Source organism: Pseudorca crassidens, chromosome 2, assembly GCF_039906515.1.
Source record: "Pseudorca crassidens isolate mPseCra1 chromosome 2, mPseCra1.hap1, whole genome shotgun sequence".
NCBI lineage: Eukaryota > Metazoa > Chordata > Mammalia > Artiodactyla > Delphinidae > Pseudorca > Pseudorca crassidens.
In genome coordinates this window covers 27,792,478-27,811,674 of record NC_090297.1, presented here as the reverse complement: position 1 = coordinate 27,811,674, position 19,197 = coordinate 27,792,478, and the positions used below count along the sequence as shown (strand labels likewise).

The window sequence follows — 19,197 nt, the reverse complement described above, 5'->3', positions numbered from 1 at the left end:
AACAACGGAAATAAAAATACTTTTTATTTTTTGAATTGGAAGTGTCAAATCATTGATATCTATAACACCGTGGGGCTCAGTCAACCTCGCTATGGCTGCCCTCCTCTCTTCCACTGAACATTCATCAGGACAGTCTCTTTCTTACTTCCAAGGAGTGAAGCCATGGATTCTTGGCCATGAGTACAGTACAGGCTCTAAGTTTCATGACCTTCAGGCTACAGCTGAATTCCAACTCTACCAGCATGTGGCATGGCTGAGTTCCTGCTTCATTGGTTCCTAGTGGTGGTGGTGGTGATAACATCGATAAGCATGGAGCTTCAGCAGGAGTATGACTCTCATGGAAACGTTAGGGCCTGAGGTATGGAGTCCCCGCCTGTATATCCATGGCAATGAGGAAAAGAATGACATAACTAACAGCTCAAGCAATTTCACTGCAGGACCTCTCCAACTGAGCATTACATAGAAAAAGCTTTCTCTCCATTTCACAAGAGATAACTTTAATCTCAAGCCAAAGCAGCAGCATTTTAATTCCATTAACAATGGCACATAACAATGATGGGGGTGCCAATGCCAGTGTGGAGGGAGCTTCCACAAATGCTTGGGCTCTGACTGAGCAGGTTTCTGGCTTGGCTAGCCACGGGTTAAAGCTCTCACTTTTTGCTTGCTTTCAAAAGGTCTGGGTTTTAAGCTACCAAGATTTAGTTGTGAATGTTAATGGGTGACATTTGTATTCACCTCCTGGCAAAGTTTGACACTTCTGATTATCTTTGTGAGATTTTATATAAATGTGTGTGTGTGTACATGAAATCTAGTCTATATCCACACTGTTGTTAAAATGCTGTTTCTTGGGCTTGCCTGGTGGCTCAGTGTTTGAGGGTCCGCCTGCCGATGCAGGGGACGCGGGTTCGTGCCCCGGTCCGGGAAGATCCCACATGCTGCGGAGCGGCTGGGCCCGTGAGCCATGGCCGCTGAGCCTGCGCGTCCAGAGCCTGTGCTCCGCAGCGGGAGGGGCCGCAGCGGTGAGAGGCCCGCGTACCGCAAAAACAAAAAACAAAAAACAAAAAACAAAAAACAAAAAACAAAAAATGCTGTTTCTTAAAGCAGATCTGATCATGTCAGTCTTGCCTAAATTAAAACTTCGCTGACTCCACATTGCTTAGGCATCCAACTCCTCAGCTGGGCTCACCAGACCCTTTATAATCTGACTCTTGCTTTTATGACTAATCTCATCTCCTACCATTATTCCCACAGTCTCATCATCTTGAAATGGCACTTGGATTCCCACTTTCATTGACGAACTTTTATTTCAATTTTTCTACAACTGTTTGGGAAGTAATATATTCTATTTCTATTCTTTTTTTGATTACTCTAGAAAATTTAACATATATACTTATGAAAGTCTGAAGTTAATCGATCTCTTTATCCTCCTCTCATCAAATACAAGGGTCTTAGATACTTTAATTCCATTTTTTTCTTTCTTTTCCAGAGATATATGCTATTGTTGTCATATGTTTTAATTCTATCTTTGAAAAACCCACCATCCTGTATTATTACTGTTTTATACAGTCAAGGCCTATTTATATGTATCTGCATATTTACCATTTTCTTTGTTCTTCATTACTTCTTGCATCCTAAACCTTCATCTGAGATCACTTTTTACATGAGAAGATATTTTGTCTAAAGAACTTCCTTTATAATTTTCTTTATTGAGGTCTGCTAATGGCAATCTTTCAATTTTTTCTTCTCTGAAATATCTTTATTTCACCATGATCTTGAAAAGTCTTTTTACTTTAACATCTTTATTGGAGTATAATTGTTTTACAATGGTGTGTTAGTTTCTGCTTTATAACAAAGTGAATCAGCTATACATATACATATATCCCCATATCTCCTCCCTCTTGTGTCTCCCTCCCACCCCTCTAGGTGGTCACAAAGCTCCGAGCTGATCTCCCTCTGCTATGCGGCTGCTTCCCACTAGCCATGTATTTTACATTTGGTAGTGTATATATGTCCATGCCACTCTCTATTCTATTTGTTAAAATTTGGGCCTTTTAAAATGTATTGGCAGTATGTGCATACAGAAGCTTTTTATTATCATTAAGATAATGTATTCTGGAATAAAATTGATGGTTTTGTGTATAGCAAAAAAAAAATGTGAAAAGTCTTTTTTAACTGGGCACAGATTTCTAAGTTGACTGTTTTGTCTCCTTAGCGTATTGAACATACTGAGCCACTGTTTTCTGGGTGTCTGTTGTTGCTATGTGAAGTCAATTGTTAGCTTATCTATTGCTTCTTTGAAGACAACCTGTCTTTGGCTGCTTTTAAATTCTTCTTTTTATCTTTGGTTTTACAGTTTTAATATAATGTTGTAGGTGTGGATTTCTTTCTATTTATTCTACTTGAAATTTGTTGGGAATCTATAGTTTGATATATTTATCAGTTCTGAAAAATCATCATTCTCTCTCCATATATTGCTTCTGCCCTATTCTCTCCCTCTTTTTTGGGGGGTAGGGCTTCTGATTAGAAGTATGTTAGGTCATTTCATGTTCCCTTCGTGTCTCTTAACCCTTCTCCCTCAGAGCTTTATTTCTCTATGATGTTTCCTGCATATATTTTTTCAGTCCTACCTTTCTGTTTCACTGGTTCTGTTAGTACCTGCTTCCACTTGGCTGTTAAACCCATTTATTGAGTTTCTAATTATAACTAGTATATTTTTCATTTCTAGAAGTTATATTTAGTTCCTTTTCTTATCTGCTTGGTCATTCTTTAAAATTCCTTGTTCTTTGCTCATGTTTCAAAATTGCCTTTAATTTTTTAATGAATCTGAGACACAGAATTGGATAAATCATAACCCTTAGTTCATGGTCACTGGCGTCATTGGACATAGACCTCTTATTTGTGTATGAATGAATGTTTGTATGTATATATAAAAGAATGTAGTGAATACCTATAATCCCACCATCCAACCCCACAGCTGGAAGAGCTACCTATCTACTCCTCTTCATCCTATAACTGTGCTTCCCCTTTCCTAAATTTGTGATGATTATTCCCTTTCTTTTTTGTTTTTATAGTTTTATAACATGTCTATGTGACTTAAGTATATTGTTCAGTTTTAGTTGTTTTTGAACTTTATGAAAAGCGTATTAGCATGTATATAATCTTCTGGGACTTAGAGAAAATTTGACGTTATATTAACTAAGATTTATCCATATTTCTACATGCTCTTTATAATATTCCATTGTGTGACTACTCCATGATTATTTTATCTGTTCTTCTGGTAATAGGCATTTTGACTGGGCATTAATATCTAACAGTCTTGCTATGAATATTCTTGTACCTATCTCTTGATAAACATGAACAAGTTTCCATTGATATGTAAATAGGGGTGGAATGCTGAGTTATACTGGAAGTAGCATTAGTAACAAACCAGTGCACACCAGTAGCACTATTGGCTAGCATCCAGTCTGGTTGACCAGGCATCTGTTCTAATTTGTCCGTATCCATGTGGTATTGGTTGTTAATACTCTGAATATTACCCTTGAGGGTCTGTGTAATGGCAAACTTTGTAAATTAATGCCAAATTATTTAAAAATCGTTGTTCAGATTTATACCTCCACAAGAAATATAGGAGATTCTGTTGATCCACATTCTCTCCAACATTTGGAATTGTCAGATAACTTAATTTTTGCCAATCAAATGGGTGTAAGTTGGGCTTTCCTGGTAGTGCAGTGGTTGAGAGTCCGCCTGCCGATGCAGGGGACACAGGTTTGTGCCCCGGTCCGGGAAGATTCCACATGCCGCGGAGCGGCTGGGCCCGTGAGCCATGGCCGCCGGGCCTGCGCGTCCAGAGCCTGTGCTCCGCAACGGGAGAGGCCGCAGCGGTGAGAGGCCCGCGTACTGCAAAAAAAAAAAAAGGTGTAAGTTGGTATCTCAATGTGATCTTGATTTGCATTTCCTGTTTACTAATAAGTTTGAGCATCTTTCTGAGTGTATATTAACCATAGGTCTTTCCTCTGAGAATTCCCTGCTCATATATCTTGCTCATGTATTTTACTCTTGTATCATGTATTTTTCTATTTGATTATCTTTTTCTCATTCATTTGAAGGAATTCATATAAAGAAATTAAAAAATTCTTGATGCCAATTCTTTTTAAATTGAAGTTTAGTTGATTTACAATGTTGTGTTAATTTCAGCTGTACAGCAAAGTGAGTCAGTTTTATATATATATATATATACTCCTTTTTTTTTTTTTTTTTTGCGGTACGCGGGCCTCTCACTGTTGGGGCCTCTCACTGTTGAGGCCTCTCCTGCTGCGGAGCACAGGCTCTGGACGTGCAGGCTCAACGACCATGGCTCACGGGCCCAGCCGCTCCGCGGCATGTGGGATCTTCCCGGACCGGGGCACGAACCCGTGTCCCTTACATCGGCAGGCGGACTCTAAACCACTGCGCCACCAGGGAAGCCCATATATTCCTTTTTATATTCTTTTCCATTATGGTTTACCCCAGGACAGTGAATATAGTTCCCTGTGCTATACAGTAGGACCTTGTGGTCCATCCATTCTATATGTAATAGTTTGCTTCTACTAAACCCAAAATCCCAGTCCATCTCTCCCTCAACCACCCACCTCTTGGCAATCACAAGTCTGTTCTCTATGTCTGTGAGTCTGTTTCTGTTTGATGGGCAGGTTCATTTGTGTCATATTTTAGATTCCACATATAAGTGATATAATACGGTATTTGTCTTTTTCTGACTTACTTCACTTAGTATGATAATCTATAGTTGCAACCATGTTGCTGCAAATGGCATGATTTTGTTCTTTTTTTATGGCTGAGTAGTATTCCATTGTATAATATGTATATATGTACCACATTTCCTTTTTCTTTTTTTTGGCTGCGTTGTGTGTTCATTGCTGTGCGCAGGATTTCTCTAGTTGCGGAGCATGGGCTCTAGGCGTGTGGACTTCAGGAGTTGTGGCTCGCGGGCTCTAGGGTGCAGGCTCAGTAGTTGTGGCACACAGGCTTAGTTCCTCCACGGCATGTGGGATCTTCCCAGACCAGGGCTTGAACCTGTGTCCCCTGCACTGACAGGCGGGTTCTTAACCACCGAGCCACAAGGGAAGTTCTGGAACATTTTCTTATATTAGAAAGCAAGGAAATCACCAATATTTCTGGAGTTGCAAAGTGCCCAGCAGTCAGCTTAAAGAGGCTCTCTTTGGTCAAAGATGGGAAAAAGAGAGCAAAATAGAATAATTAATTCAATGGATTAAAATACTTTAAATGTATTTAAATCCATGAGTTTGTAATGAGATTTTTAAAAATTTTGTTTTAATTAATTAATTTATTTATTTTTGGCTGGGTTGGGTCTTCATTGCTGCATGCAGGCTTTCTCTAGTTGAGGCAAGCGGGGGCTACTGTTTGTTGTGGTATGCAGGCTTCTTATTCCAGTGGCTTCTCTTGTTGCAGAGCATGGGCTCTAGGCGCCTGTGCTTCAGTAGTTGTGGCGTGCAGGCTTCAGTAGTTGTGACTTGTGGGCTTTAGAGCACAGGCTCAGTAGTTGTGGTGCATGGGCTTAGTTGCTCCATGGCATGTGGAATCTTCCCAGACTAGAGCTTGAAACTGTGTCCCCTGCACTGGTAAGTGGATTCTTAACCACTGTGCCACCAGAGAAGCCCATGAGATATTTTTAAAATATTTATTTATTTATTTGTCTGTGCCAGGTCTTAGTCACGGCATGCGGGATCTTCGTTGTGGTATGCTGGATCCATAGTTGCGGCATGCGGGATCTAGTTCTGTGACCAGGGATCGAGCCAGGGCCCCCTGCATTGGGAGCGCAGAGTCTTAGCCACTGGACTACTAGGGAAGTCCCTGTAATGATATTTTTAAAATCCTCATTGGTGCCCTTAAGAATGCTAGTGAACCAAATCATTACTTTTATTTGATTATCTTAATTTTGTATCGAGTTTAAAAAGACACAGTAGAGTACATTTAAATGTATAGATCTAAATATGTACAATTGAAAGTATTATCTTAAATGTAGAGATTGATGAAAATTTACAGTTATATAAATCTATGCAACTATCACTCAGAACAAGATATAGAATAGTGTTTCTCAAATCTCAGTGTGCATTTGCGTCAACTAGTGAATTTGTTAAAATGTATATTCTGGGGCTTCCCTGGTGGCGCAGTGGTTGGGATTCCGCCTGCCGATGCAGGGGACACGGGTTCGTGCCCCGGTCCGGGAGGATCCCACATGCTGTGGAGCGGCTGGGCCCGTGAGCCATGGCTGTTGAGCCTGCGCGTCCAGAGCCTGTGCTCCTCAATGGGAGCAGGCCACAGTAGTGAGAGGCCCGCGTACCACAAAAAAAAAAAAAAAAAAAAAAAAAAAAGTATATTCTGATTCAGTAAGACTGTGGATCCTGCATTTTTAACAAGCTCTCAGGTGATGCTGATACTGCTGGTTTGTGGACCACATTTTAAGAAGCAAGGTTATAAATTCTTCACTGTTGTAACATGTAGCGGTAGTTTGTTCTCTTTATTACTGCATGATTTTCCACTGTTTTAATATTCTAACATTTATTTACTTATTTTACCATTGATGGACATTTTGTTGTTTTCAGTTGGGGGCCCTTATGAATTAAGTTGCCATGAACATTCTTGTACATGTCTTTGGGTGGACATATGCGCTCACTTTGGGGGGATATATATCTAGGAGTAGAATTGCTGGGTCATAGTGTAGGTATATGTTTAGCTTTAAGAGATATTGTCAAACAGTTTTCCAAAAATGATTGTACCATTACACACTTACCAGTAATATATCAGAGTTCTAGTTGCTCCACATTTCACCAGCACTTGGTATTGTTCTTTTAAAAATATAGCCATTCTGTTGGGTGTGTGGTGGTATCCAATTGAGGTTTTCTGGCCAGTGAGAGACCTTCTTTTGAGAAGTAGTTAAGTATTTTTCTCATTAAAATTTTTTGTTTGTTATTTTGTTTCATGTTGATTTGGAGGGATTCTTCTTATATTCTGGATATGAGTTCTTTATTGGATACATGTATTGCAAATATTTTTTCCCAGTCTGTTGTTTGCCTTTTCATTCTCTTAATGGTGCCTTTTAGTGAACATCTGCTTAATTCTAACAAAATCCAATTTGTTAATATTTTTCTTCAATTAAAAAAATTGTTGTAAAATACACATAACATAAAATTTACCCTCACAACCATTTTAAAGTGTACAATTTAGTGGTATTAAGTACATTCATATCCTTGTACAACCATCGCTACCATCCATATCCAGAACACATTTCCACTTGCAAAACTGAAACTGTATACCTATTGAAACAATTACTCTCCATTCCCTTCTCCCTCCGATGAGTGGCAATCACCATTCTGTTTTCTGTCTCTGTGATTTTGACTACTCTAAGTACCTCATATAAGTGGAATCATGTAGTATTTATCTTTTTATGACTGGCTTATTTCATTCAGCATAATGTCCTTCTTTGTCTCTTGTAATGCTTTTTTTTTTTTTTGCTATACGCGGACCTCTCACTGTTGTGGCCTCTCCCGTTGCGGAGCACAGGCTCTGGACGTGCAGGCTTAGTGGCCATGGCTCACGGGCCCAGCCGCTCTGCAGCATGTGGGATCTTCCCGGACCGGGGCACGAACCTGTGTCCCCTGCATTGGCAGGTGGACTCTCAACCACTGCGCCACCAGGGAAGCCCTCTTGTAATGCTTCTTGATTTAAATTTTATTTTGTCTGACATTAGTATAGCCACTCTTATTCATTATTGTCTTCTTTTGTGTTTAGGTATTTTTTTTTGTAATGAAACATTTAAATTCCTTTCTCATTTCCTTTGTGTATATTCTAGAGCTATTTTTCATTGTAGTTACCATGGGGATTTCATTTAAAATCCTAAAATTATAACAATAATTTGAATTTATACCAGCTTAACTTCAATAACATACAAAAAAACTCTGTCTGCACCCCTTTCAGTTGTTGATGTCACAAAATTTTGTCTTTACATATAGTGTGTCCCATAACATAAATTAATAATTCTTTAAAATGCATTAGTTCCTAAATTATGTAGAAAACAAATTTGAAGTTACGAACCAAATTTATAGTAATACTAACTTTTACACTAATTTTTTCTTTAAATGTATTAGTCTCTTAAATCATGTAGAAACAAACAAAAAATACAGTTACAAATCATCATTACAATAATACTAGCTGTTATAATTGTCCACGAATTTACCTGTAGTGAGATCTTTATTTTTCCATACAGCTTTGAGTCTAGTGTCCTTTCATTTCAATCTGCAGGACTCCCTTGAGCATTTCTTGCAGAGCAGGTTTACTGGTAACAAGCTCCCTCAGCTTTGTTTATCTGTGAATGTCTTAATTTCTCCCTCATTTTGAAGAACAGTTCTGCTGAATATAGGATTTTTGGTTGATAGTTTTTTCTTTTAACACTTTGAATATATTGGCAATTTTCTTCTGGCCTCCAAAGTTTCTGATGAGAAATCTGCTTACTATTTTATTGATGATCCCTTGTTTGTGAAAAATTGCTTTTCTTTTGTGCTTTCAAAATTCTCTCTTTGTCTTTTGAAGTTTGATTATAATTAGTCTCAGTGTGGGTCTCTTTAGGTTCATCCTACTTGGAATTCATTGTGCTTCTTGAATGTTTGTATTCATGTCTTTCATCAAATTTGGGAGATTTTTAGCCAAATATTTGAAGAGTCCTTTCTCTTTCTTGTCCTTTCTCTTTTTTGTCTCCTTCTAGGATGCCTGCAATAAGTACATTGGTCTCCTTTATGGTGCCCCACAGGTCCCTTAGGCTCTGTTCATTTTTCTTCCTGTTCCTCAGCCTCAGTAATTTCCATTGTCCTATCTTCAAGTTCACTTATATTTTCTTCTGCCTGCTCACATCTGCCTTTGAGACACTCTAGTAAATTTTTATTTCAGTTATTGTATTTTTTTTCAATTAATTAATTAGGCTGTGTCAGGTCTTCATTGCAGGATGTAGGATCTTCGTTGTGGCATGTGGACCTCTTAGCTGTGGCATGCAGGATCTTTAGTTGTGGTGCGCGGGCTCTTCTTTGCAGTACACGGGCTTCTCTCATTGTGGCTGCGGGCTCCAGAGTCCAGGCTCAGTAGTTGTGGCACATGGGCTTAGTTGCCCTGCAGCATGTGGGATCTTAGTTCCCCAACCAGGATTGAATTTGTGTCCCCTGCATTGAAAGGAGGATTCTTAACCACTGGACCACCAGGGAATTCCCCTCAGTTATTATATTTTTCATCTCCAGAATATCTTTTCAGTTTCTTTTTATTAAGACAGTTGTTCTAAGCTTTTGGCTGGTAGAGCCACCATTAGGTCTTTTTCAAGGACAGTTTCAGTTGGCTTATTATTTTTCCCTTGAATGAGCCATACTTTTCTGTTTCTTTGTGATTTGTGTTTTTTTTTTTGTGGCTTTGTGATTTTATTGTTGTTGTTGAAATCTGGACATTTTAATCTAATAATGTGGTAACTCTGGAAATCAGATTTTTCCCTCATCCTGAGGGTTTGCTGTTGTTTTTTTAAAATAAATTCTTGTAGGCTGTTTCTGTACCAAGGATCAACATGAGGTGTAAAGTTGAGGTCTTCTCAAGTGTTTTCTGAGCCTGTACCTTTTCCTGGGCATGGATGGTGACACTCTAATTTCTCTTGAATATGTAGTTGCTTTTGAATATCTTAGTCTTTAATTCCTGTGTCCCAAAAATGGAAAAGAGGAAAATGAATGGGGAAAAAATCTCCAGCCCCATAAATCTCTGGAAATCACTTTAGCCAGAGGGGTAGGGTCTTGCAATCATAGGTGGAATTCCAACAACAATGGACACTTCCTCTTTGTCTATACCTCTATTATTAGATATGGCTTCATTGAGCAGAGCATAGATCTCTGATAGTTGGAGAACAGGGCCCTTTCTGCACCCTGGCTTATGCAAGCTGCTCCAGGAATACATGCACAGCTACCTGCTACATGGCTGAGGATGGGGAACAGGCCACTGCTACCATACTAAAAGCTGAAATTTACCAAAATCAATAGCAATTTACAGTCCAAGTTTTCCCCTGAAAGTTTCAAGCCCTCAATAGCCTCCATAGTTCCAAAATAGTTATATCAGACAAATTCTCACAATGCAGATGTATAGATGGGAAGACAGATTCTTGGTGCTTTCTACTCCACCATATTCCCATAATCCTCTTTTCAATATTTTCTTATACTGGTAGCACATTTTGCTTCCTGCTTAAGAAATATTTGCCCATTTCAAGGTTATAAAGATATTCTCCTATATTTTCTTCTGTAAGCTTTAATATTTTACCATTCACATTTAGGTCTATAATCCATTTTGAATTGCTTTTTTTATAGTCAAAGATTTTTTCTTCTACTTTTTGAGGTCAAGATTCATTTTTTTACCCAACTCATTGTTTAAAAGACTGAAAACTGAAGGAAAAAAAAATCACGTGTTTTTTCTTCTTTTCCTCTACAAACTTTACATTAGGGCAGTAAAATAATTGAGGAGAGAAGTTTCTTTTGATAGAAGTATTTCTTTGTAAAAGTGCTCCAGCTAATAATTGAGGAGGGTATTATAAAACTGGTATACCACCATTTTGCAGCCTCTAATGCAGAAAAAGGAGACATCATAAAAAGAGAGATTATGATAGAAATATATAACATTACTTATGAAGAATTATTGCCCCAAAGATGAACCTGCATCTGATCAAACTTCTAGATCTAATTAGCAATGTACAAAAAATATGAGGGATAAAGAAATATGATAAATAACTCTGCAGGTAAAAAGATCCAAACTGTAGGAAGTTCTCAAGATTAACAATCTTGCTTTTTGCAAAAAAAAAATTTGCTGAGAAAAATGGAGAGAGGGAATCTAGATATTAAAAAGACTTAAATGACATCAGTCAATTACAGCTGACCCTTGAACATTGAACAATGTGGAGGTTAGGGAAGCTGACCCTCTGAGCAGTCAAAAATCCACTTATAACCTTACAGTGGGCCCTCCATATTTGCTGTTTCACATCTGTGGGTTCAACCAACCATGGATCATGTAGTACTGTAGTACACATTCACTGAAAAAAAATCTGTGAATAAATAGACCCACACAGTTAAACCTGTGTTGTTCAAGGGTCCACTGTACAATGTATGAGAAATCAGAAATATTTGATTGGCTATTTCCCTAGTTGTTTGATGATATTAAGGGATTATTGTTAAATTTATTAGATGTGATCATTATATTGCAATTAGGTTTAACAAAAAATTCTTGGGTTTTGGAGATACATACTAAAATATTTATTAACAAAATATTATGTTTATGACTCACTTTAAAATAATACAGAGAGGGAGAGTGGGAGATATATAGATTAAACTAAGTTGGCCACGAATTTATAATAATTGAATTTGGGTAATAGATACATGGGGGCGGGGGTGTTATACTAGTCTTTCTACTATATATTTGTGTGTGTGTTTGAAATTTTTCATGATAAAAAGTTTTTAAAAATGTGCCTTAGTTGTTCTTGGTTCTTTATTTTTCCATAATGATTTTAGAATCAGCTTATCAAAGTACATTTTTTTTTTTTTGCGGTACGTGGGCCTCTCACTGTTGTGGCTTCTCCTGTTGCGGAGCACAGGCTCCGGACGCACAGGCTCAGTGGCCATGGCTCACGGGCCCAGCCACTGCGTGGCACATGGGATCTTCCCGGACCGGGGCACGAACCCGTGTCCCCTGCTTCGGCAAGCAGACTCAACCACTGCGCCACCAGGGAAGCCCTACACTTTTAAAAATTGAAATAGCATTGAATGTAGGGATCAATATGGAAAGAACTGACATCATTACAAAATCATGATTTTTTTTTTTTTTTTTTTTTTTTTTTTTTGCGGTACGCGGGCCTCTCACCGCTGTGGCCTCTCCCGTCGCGGAGCACAGGCTCCGGACGCGCAGGCTCAGCGGCCATGGCTCACAGGCGCAGCCGCTCCGCGGCATGTGGGATCTTCCCGGACCGGGGCACGAACCCGCGTCCCCTGCATTGGCAGGCGGACTCTCAACCACTGCGCCACCAGGGAAGCCCAAAAATCATGATTTTTTATCCATGAATGTGAAATATCTCTCCATTGATTAGGTCTTTTTTAATGAATTTGAGTAAATATTTATACTTTTATGTATCTTTTATTAGATTTATTATTAAATATTTAACACCTCTGTAGCTATTATAAATGATGTACTTTTACAAATTACATGTTTTATTATTGTGTTAATGTAAAAACATGCAAGTGACTTTTGTATATTGATCTTCTATTCAGATACCTTGCTAAATACAATTACATCTAATAGTTTGTCTTTAGATTATTTTCTATGTAGAAAATTATGTCATCTGAAAATAATGATAGTTTTATTTTTCCTCTTTAATCGTACCACGCATGCACCTAAGAAAGTAACCTTAAGGTAAAGAAAATTTGATAGGGCTACAATATGAAATCCACAAATCCACATTACGATGGGAGATTTCAACACATTTTCTTAAATTGCTGATAAGTCAAGCAGATAAAAATTCACTAAATATATTGAAGATATAAACAATAAAATTGAACAAACAGAAGCATGACTGTACATAATTCTCCTTTCTACAATAGAGAGTACAAAATCTTCTTCAAAACTGTCTTAGTTATCCACTGCTGCACAAACTCAATAGTGTAAAACAAAAATAAGTATTTTTTAAATCTCTAAGTGTCTCTGGGTCAGGAATTCAGGAGCAGCTTGGCTGGGTGGTTTTAGTTCAATATGTCTCATGAGATTCAGAGAGATGTTGTCAGTGGCTACAGTCTTCTTGACTGGAGCTGGAGGATCTGCTTTCAAACAGATTCACCCACATAACAAGTAAACTGGTGCTAGTGGTTGGAAGGAAGCCTCAGTTCCTTCCCATGTAGGACTTTTCACAGGGCTACTTGAGTGTCTTCATGACATTGCAGCTGGCTTCCCTCAGTGTGAGCAACCTCAGACCAAAAGATGGACACTGCAACGTGTTTCACGATGTAGCCTCAGAAATCCCGTACTGTCATTTCTGCAACGTCATATTGGTTGTACATAACAGCCCTATTATTCAATGTGGGAGGGGACTACCCAAAAGAATAAACACCTTGAGATGAGAATAATTGGGGGCCACCTTGGAGACTAACTACCATAAGCACACATGTAACATTTACAAACATTGATTATATACTAGTCACAGAGCAAATTTCAAACAATAACTATCATACAGGCAAGATTCTTCGATCACAGTGCAATTAGGTTAGAAGACAATAACAAAAACGTACACTAAATACGGCTATTTGGAAATGATTAACACACTTCCAAATAACTCATAGGTCAAAGAAGAAATCTCAATGGAAACTTAAAAACACTCAGAATTGAATGATAATGAAAACATACGAAATGCAGTGAAAATACTTCTTCAAGGATAATTTTTTTTTTTTGCCACGCTGTGGCTTACAGGTTGTTAGTTCTCTGACCAGGGATCAAACCCGGGCACTTGGCAGAAACTACATTTCCAATTTAACCAGTGAGTTAAAGAAGGAGTAGACTTAAAGAAGATAGAGGGAAGTAGATAATAAAAATAAGAGCAGAAATGAAGAAATTAGAAAAGATACAATAGAGAAGAGCAACAAAACTAAAAAAATTGCTCCTTTACAATAATTAAAATATGGACAAGTCTCTGGCAATGAGAATCAAGAAAAAGAGAGAAGGTACAAATAAATATTATAAAAGGGGGGACAATTGCAGAGGAAGCAGATTCCAAAGATGATAGAATTTTATCATCAACTTTATGACAATACATTTGAAAACTTAGAAAAAATAGACATTCTTAGCAAGATATAAATTATTAGAATTGATTCAAAAGAAATAGAAAACCTGAAAGAGTCCTATTAGGGAATTCCCTGGTGCTCCAGTGCTTAGGACTCGGTACTTTCACTGTCAGGGAAATAAGATCCCGCAAGCCGCACAGCACGGCCAAAAAAATAAAAATAAAAATAAAATAAATGAATAGTCCTGTTAAAGAAACAGAAGCAATAGTGAAACAAAACAAAACAAAGCAAAACAGAAAACTTCCCATTAAAAAAAAAAACACACCAGTTCCAGATGCTTTTACAGATGCGTCTCACCAAAATTACAAATATCTGACCATCCCAATCTTATACAAACTTCTTCAGAGAAAAGAAGAGGGATAATATTGTCCCAACTCACTCTATGCAGCTAGGATAATTTAGAAACCAAATCCTAGACGAAAAAAAAAAAACAGGAAAATATCAGGCTCATTTTACTTATCAATATAGGATGCAAAAATCCAAAACAAAATTTTAGCAGATCAAATCCAACAGTATATGTAAAATAAACCATTAAGCTCTTCAGGTAAGTTGGGTTTATCTCCGGAAAGTGAAATTTAATGTTAGGAAAATCTCTAAATGGAATGATGACAACAGATTAAAGGAGAAAAGCCATATGATCATGTCAAAAGATGCAGAAAAAGTCCTTGAATAATTCAACATATATTTGATTAAAACTGTTAGTGAATTAGAAGTAAAGCGGAACTGCCTTTACCTGATCAAGAGAGGTGTTCAAAAATCCTACAATAAGTATCATCCTAAAGAAAAAATGTCAGAGCGTTAAAGTTATGAATGAAACAAACATACCCGCCGTCACCACTTCTGCCTAACGTTGTACTCTATTGTACTCTGGCCAGCACAATGAGACAAGGAAAATAAGCCAAAGGCAACAGGATTATTTTATTTCTCTAAATACATTAAACATAATTATTTTATGTTCTGTGTCTCATAAGTCTAATAACTGGGTTCTTTGCAGATGCATTTCTGCCATTTGTTGTTGTTCATTTTCTTTGGAACTTTATCTGTGGAAATTATTTGAGGCCTAAGATGAAAGTGAGTTCCTCTAACAAAGATTTACATTTGCTTCTGCCAGGCACCTGGGGCGCTACCTGTCTGGGAACAATTTATACTAAATTTTTGGTTTCAGGTTTTTCAGATCACCTCGGTAGAGTGAGTTTGATTGCACGTGAGGTCTAAGTTGTAGTTATGGAATCTCAGGAGGTGACTCTTCCTCCCTACACTCATTGTTATTGCCAAGGTTTAAAACAGATAATTTTCCTTGCAATTTCCTACATGTGGGGATGGGGTGAGTTTTTTCCTAGCTCACGTGTACATTAGAGTAGAGCCCTTTAGGGTTCTAAGTTTAAACAGGGAAGTATTTGCCCAAGTTAAACCCTGTGCTTCATCTTCTTTCCCTCATGTCCTGTCCTGTCTTTCCCTCATGTCCTTCTTTCACAAAAAGTGAAGTTCAGTTTCATATGTTAGCAAATACCCCTGAATCAGTTATTTATTGCCAAAAAATTGTGATATAACACATTATTCAAAAAATCAGTGGCTTAGGGCTTCCCTGGTGGCGCAGTGGTTGAGAGTCCGCCTGCCGATGCAGGGGACACGGGTTCGTGCCCCAGTCCGGGAGGATCCCACATGCCGTGGAGCGGCTGGGCCCGTGAGCCGTGGCTGCTGAGCCTGCGCGTCCGGAGCCTGTGCTCCGCGACGGGAGAGGCCACAGCGGTGAGAGGCCCGCGTACCGCAAAAAAAACAAAAACAAAAAAATCAGTGGCTTAAATTAATAAGCATCTATTATTGCTCAAGAGTCATCAAACTGACTGGGTGGTTCTTCTCATTCAGCTGGTCTCACTTAAATATCTGCAGTCAGCTACGGTTAGGTATATGTCTCTGTCGCTCTCGGCGGGACTCTCTCACATGGTTGGGGGTCAGCTGGCTATAGGCTAGTCTATGATGGTCTTGTCTTGGATAGCAAAGCTCTCTTGTATCTTGTCTCTCATCCGACAGCAGGTTACCAGGCTTGTTCTCAGAAAGGAGGCAGGAGACCAAGAGAAAGAGTAGAAGTAGGCAAGCCTCTTATAGCTTAGGCTTAGAACTGGCACACCATGACTTCTTCCACATTCTATTGGTTAAAGCAAGTCACAAGTCCACCCAGATTCAAGGGGTGGGAAAATAGAGCGCCCTCTTGATGCAGGAAGTTGCAAAGTCATATGGCAAAAGACAAGGATTCAGGAAGAGGTGAGCCCCTTTTGCAACCAATGTGTTACAGCTCCCAAGGCTAACAGGCTTCAGTGCTCTGCTCACTTCTCTGGTTCTGCCTTCACTTAGATTTCGGCTGGAGTAATTTTTATTTTTTTTGCCAGCTCATTGATGAATTTAAGAAGATTTAAAAGTTAAAAAAAAATCATTTATCATGCTTTCAGTGGGAGGGTGAACCAAGCCCCTGGTCTGCCATACTGCTTGATTGACATTTTGATGAATTTCTGTCTCTGTACATGTGTGGCTCTCTACCCTAATTCTCTCTACCAATCTTTGAAACTCTACTCATATGCTTCCGTTATGCTTCTTTACTTCTTTGACTGCCCTTCTTCACCCAGACAGAGCTCTAGACGCTAAAAGTATTTAGCGTCCCTGGCTTGAATCCGTCATTTCTACTAAGGCCTGGCATTCCTAATACAGCAGTCATAATTTGTGGAGTGCAGGGTCCCTTGTTAAAAAATTATTAAGAATTTCAAGACAGTGACAGCCCAGCATAAAGCCTTGTAAGCATGGGGCTCTGTGTGACTGCACCGTTCACATTCCCATGAAGCTGGCTCTCATAGTAATGATTGATTTACGTCTCCATCTCCCTTATACATCACTGGATGGATGTGGGAGAACACTGTCTAAAGTCTGTCTGACTAATCTTTATGCCTCAATGGGCTAGCAAGGTGCCAGGTACAATCAGTAAGTGTTTGTGGAATAAACAAGTGAAAACTACACTATTTCTCAATTCTAAAACACATCAGCTCTTTTATACAACTGTAAGAGAAACGTAGAAAACCATATAAAATGTCCCTATCCATTGTAAGATGCTCTTCCAATTTCAGAATAGTTAACAAAGTATACATCTTAGAACTGAGAAAACATAGTGGTGCCTTTTAGCATCCTAGATGATAGCTGTTATTATGCTTCATGGAAAGTGAGATGCTTCTTGTAGTTCTAAGGGGGGTTCCTAGGATCAACTTTAAATCTTATTTTCCCTGATATCTGCTCTTGGCCGATCCCTAGGCTGGGGAACTATCTGCAACCTTAGCTCATGTTGGAACGTCTTGACTGAACAGGTCATGTGGGCAGCAGGACAGGTGACCAGTCTGCCTATCTCCCACCAGAACTTTATGTCATGTGGCATCTTTAAACATCTTCTTGGGAAATGGAAAAAGGGCTTGACTCCCAGTTTTAATTCACTTGGGCCTGTGACTTCTACTTTCTCTGCCTCAGTCTCCCCCTTTATATGAGGAGGAGAGCCAGTGACCCCAAAGGGGTACAGGGAGAAGGAGGTTGTTGGGTGGGTATTCAATCAGAACTACTCCAAGGTCTATTCCTAGAGAGGAGGATGGTCAGTGTCCCTAGCCTCCCAAGCCCACACCTCACCACCCCAAAGCTTTCAGGACCAGAAAGTGTGGAGGAGGAAAGAGGGCAAGAAGGCTTTAAGGTTGCCCACTACTCTCCACCCCAACTTTCGGAGCCTGGGGCAGTGCTCTCTTCACACTCACCCAGGGAAATCGGAATCCAGAATGAGCCCCTCCCCAAGCGGCTTCCCCAGTGCGCGCGCCCGCCCCCCCATTACAGCATCGCTCTGGGCGCCAAGACGGATTCAAGCCAGGGACTGCTGCAGTCAGCTCTCCTCCGCCTCTCCTGTCTCCTGCAGCCTGTGTCCTGGCTCTGCAGCCTCCGGCTGTGCTTCGGACCGTCCCCTTTCCCTCCCCCGCCCCCGCCTAGGCACGACCCTTGGCTCAGGGCCTAGCGGTGGACGGGCACAGTGGGTACAGGTGGGGGCCCCAGCAAAGTCGACAGGTCTAGCGGGGTTCTCGCTCCACACTGGGGATGCCTGGGCTGTGTGGACTGTGAATGGGGGATGCCTGTCTGTGGCTCTGAGGCCCGGCACAGCGCCCCACCCTGGGAAACAGAGGAAGGGGGCTCTTAGACCCGAGGCCAGGAGCTGAAATCGAGTAGCTCACCCGGGAAACCCGAAGAGTCTCCTAGAGGGATGTGCCCGGGGGGCTGTGTGTGACATTCAGGGTGTGACTGTGCCTCAGTGGGGCGCGAGACCGTGTCTGGGAGGCTGTGTGACTGTTTCCCTAACCGCCCGCCTCTGGGCTGGGGTCTCTGTGCCTAGGCGGCTGTGCGTGACTGTGACACTGTGTGTGCCCGTTCCTGGGTCCCCGGCGGTCCCCGGGGAGGCGGGGGCTTATTCGCCCCCCCACCTGGGTCTCCCCAGCGCTGTCGCTCAGCTAAGCGGGGGCTCCTCTGAGACCCCGGCGGCCGTTCGCGAGCTGCAACCTCGGCCCTCCTGGGTCCCGTGCGGGGGCGGGGAGCTCGGTCCCCTCCCTCTCGCCGGCTCCGGGCTAAGCGGCCGTGCGCGGGGGCGGGGGCGGGGGCGGAGGCGGAGCGCGCGGGCGGGATCCCCCCGCCTCCCCTTCCTGGTCCCCGGGAAATCCAGCCTCCGTGGCTTGGCCGCCTCCCGCTCCCGCGCCCGCAGCCGCTCGGCGCTCGCTCGGGGCTCAGCAGCCAGCGTGGCCCCTCAGCCTGGGGCTCCGCAGTGCCGGGCCCCGTCCTTGCCCGCCCGCCAGCCGCCGCAGCGCCCCCGGCCCGGGCCGCCGGCACCATGTAACCCGGCCGGAGCCCAAGCCGGGCCAGGTAAGGCGCGGAGAGGGGTGGGGACGGGGCCTCGCGCGCCGCGCCCTCTGCAGCGCCCCCCAGCCTCGGCCTGGCTGCGGCCCCGGCGCCGCCCACGCCCCGGGCTCCGGCGGCCTCGGCTCCCGGCCCCGGGATGGGGGAGGACTGGGCCTCCTCCGCCGCCCCCGCCCCGCCCTGGCTGCCCGCGGGCCTGACCGGTGGCGGACCACGCGGAGCGCGGACCGGCTCTCGGGGTAGAGCCGCGTGGCCGCCCGCCCCGGCCCAGCCCTGGGCCGCTGAGGCTTGGGTCTGGGAGGGAGTAGCCAGCTGGGTTGTGGAGGGCAAGTGGCGGTGTCGGGGAGATCCAGAGAGAAGTTTCCTCTGCAGGTGTGTG

General features: G+C 41.6%; 1 protein-coding gene across 3 annotated transcripts in view; it reads left to right on the top strand.

The window, feature by feature from the left end:
* The first annotated feature begins 18,592 nt into the window (after positions 1-18,592).
* DLGAP3 (DLG associated protein 3) overlaps positions 18,593-19,197 on the top strand; it is a 65,923-nt gene continuing 65,318 nt past the window's right edge. The window contains exon 1 of one of the 3 annotated variants that reach the window (XM_067725401.1): positions 18,593-18,824. The gene's annotated coding sequence lies outside the window, so the exon portion shown is untranslated. Of the gene's footprint in view, positions 18,825-19,054; positions 19,191-19,197 lie in introns of those variants that run through there. The other 2 variants (XM_067725398.1, XM_067725400.1) reach the window with 2 other exon arrangements.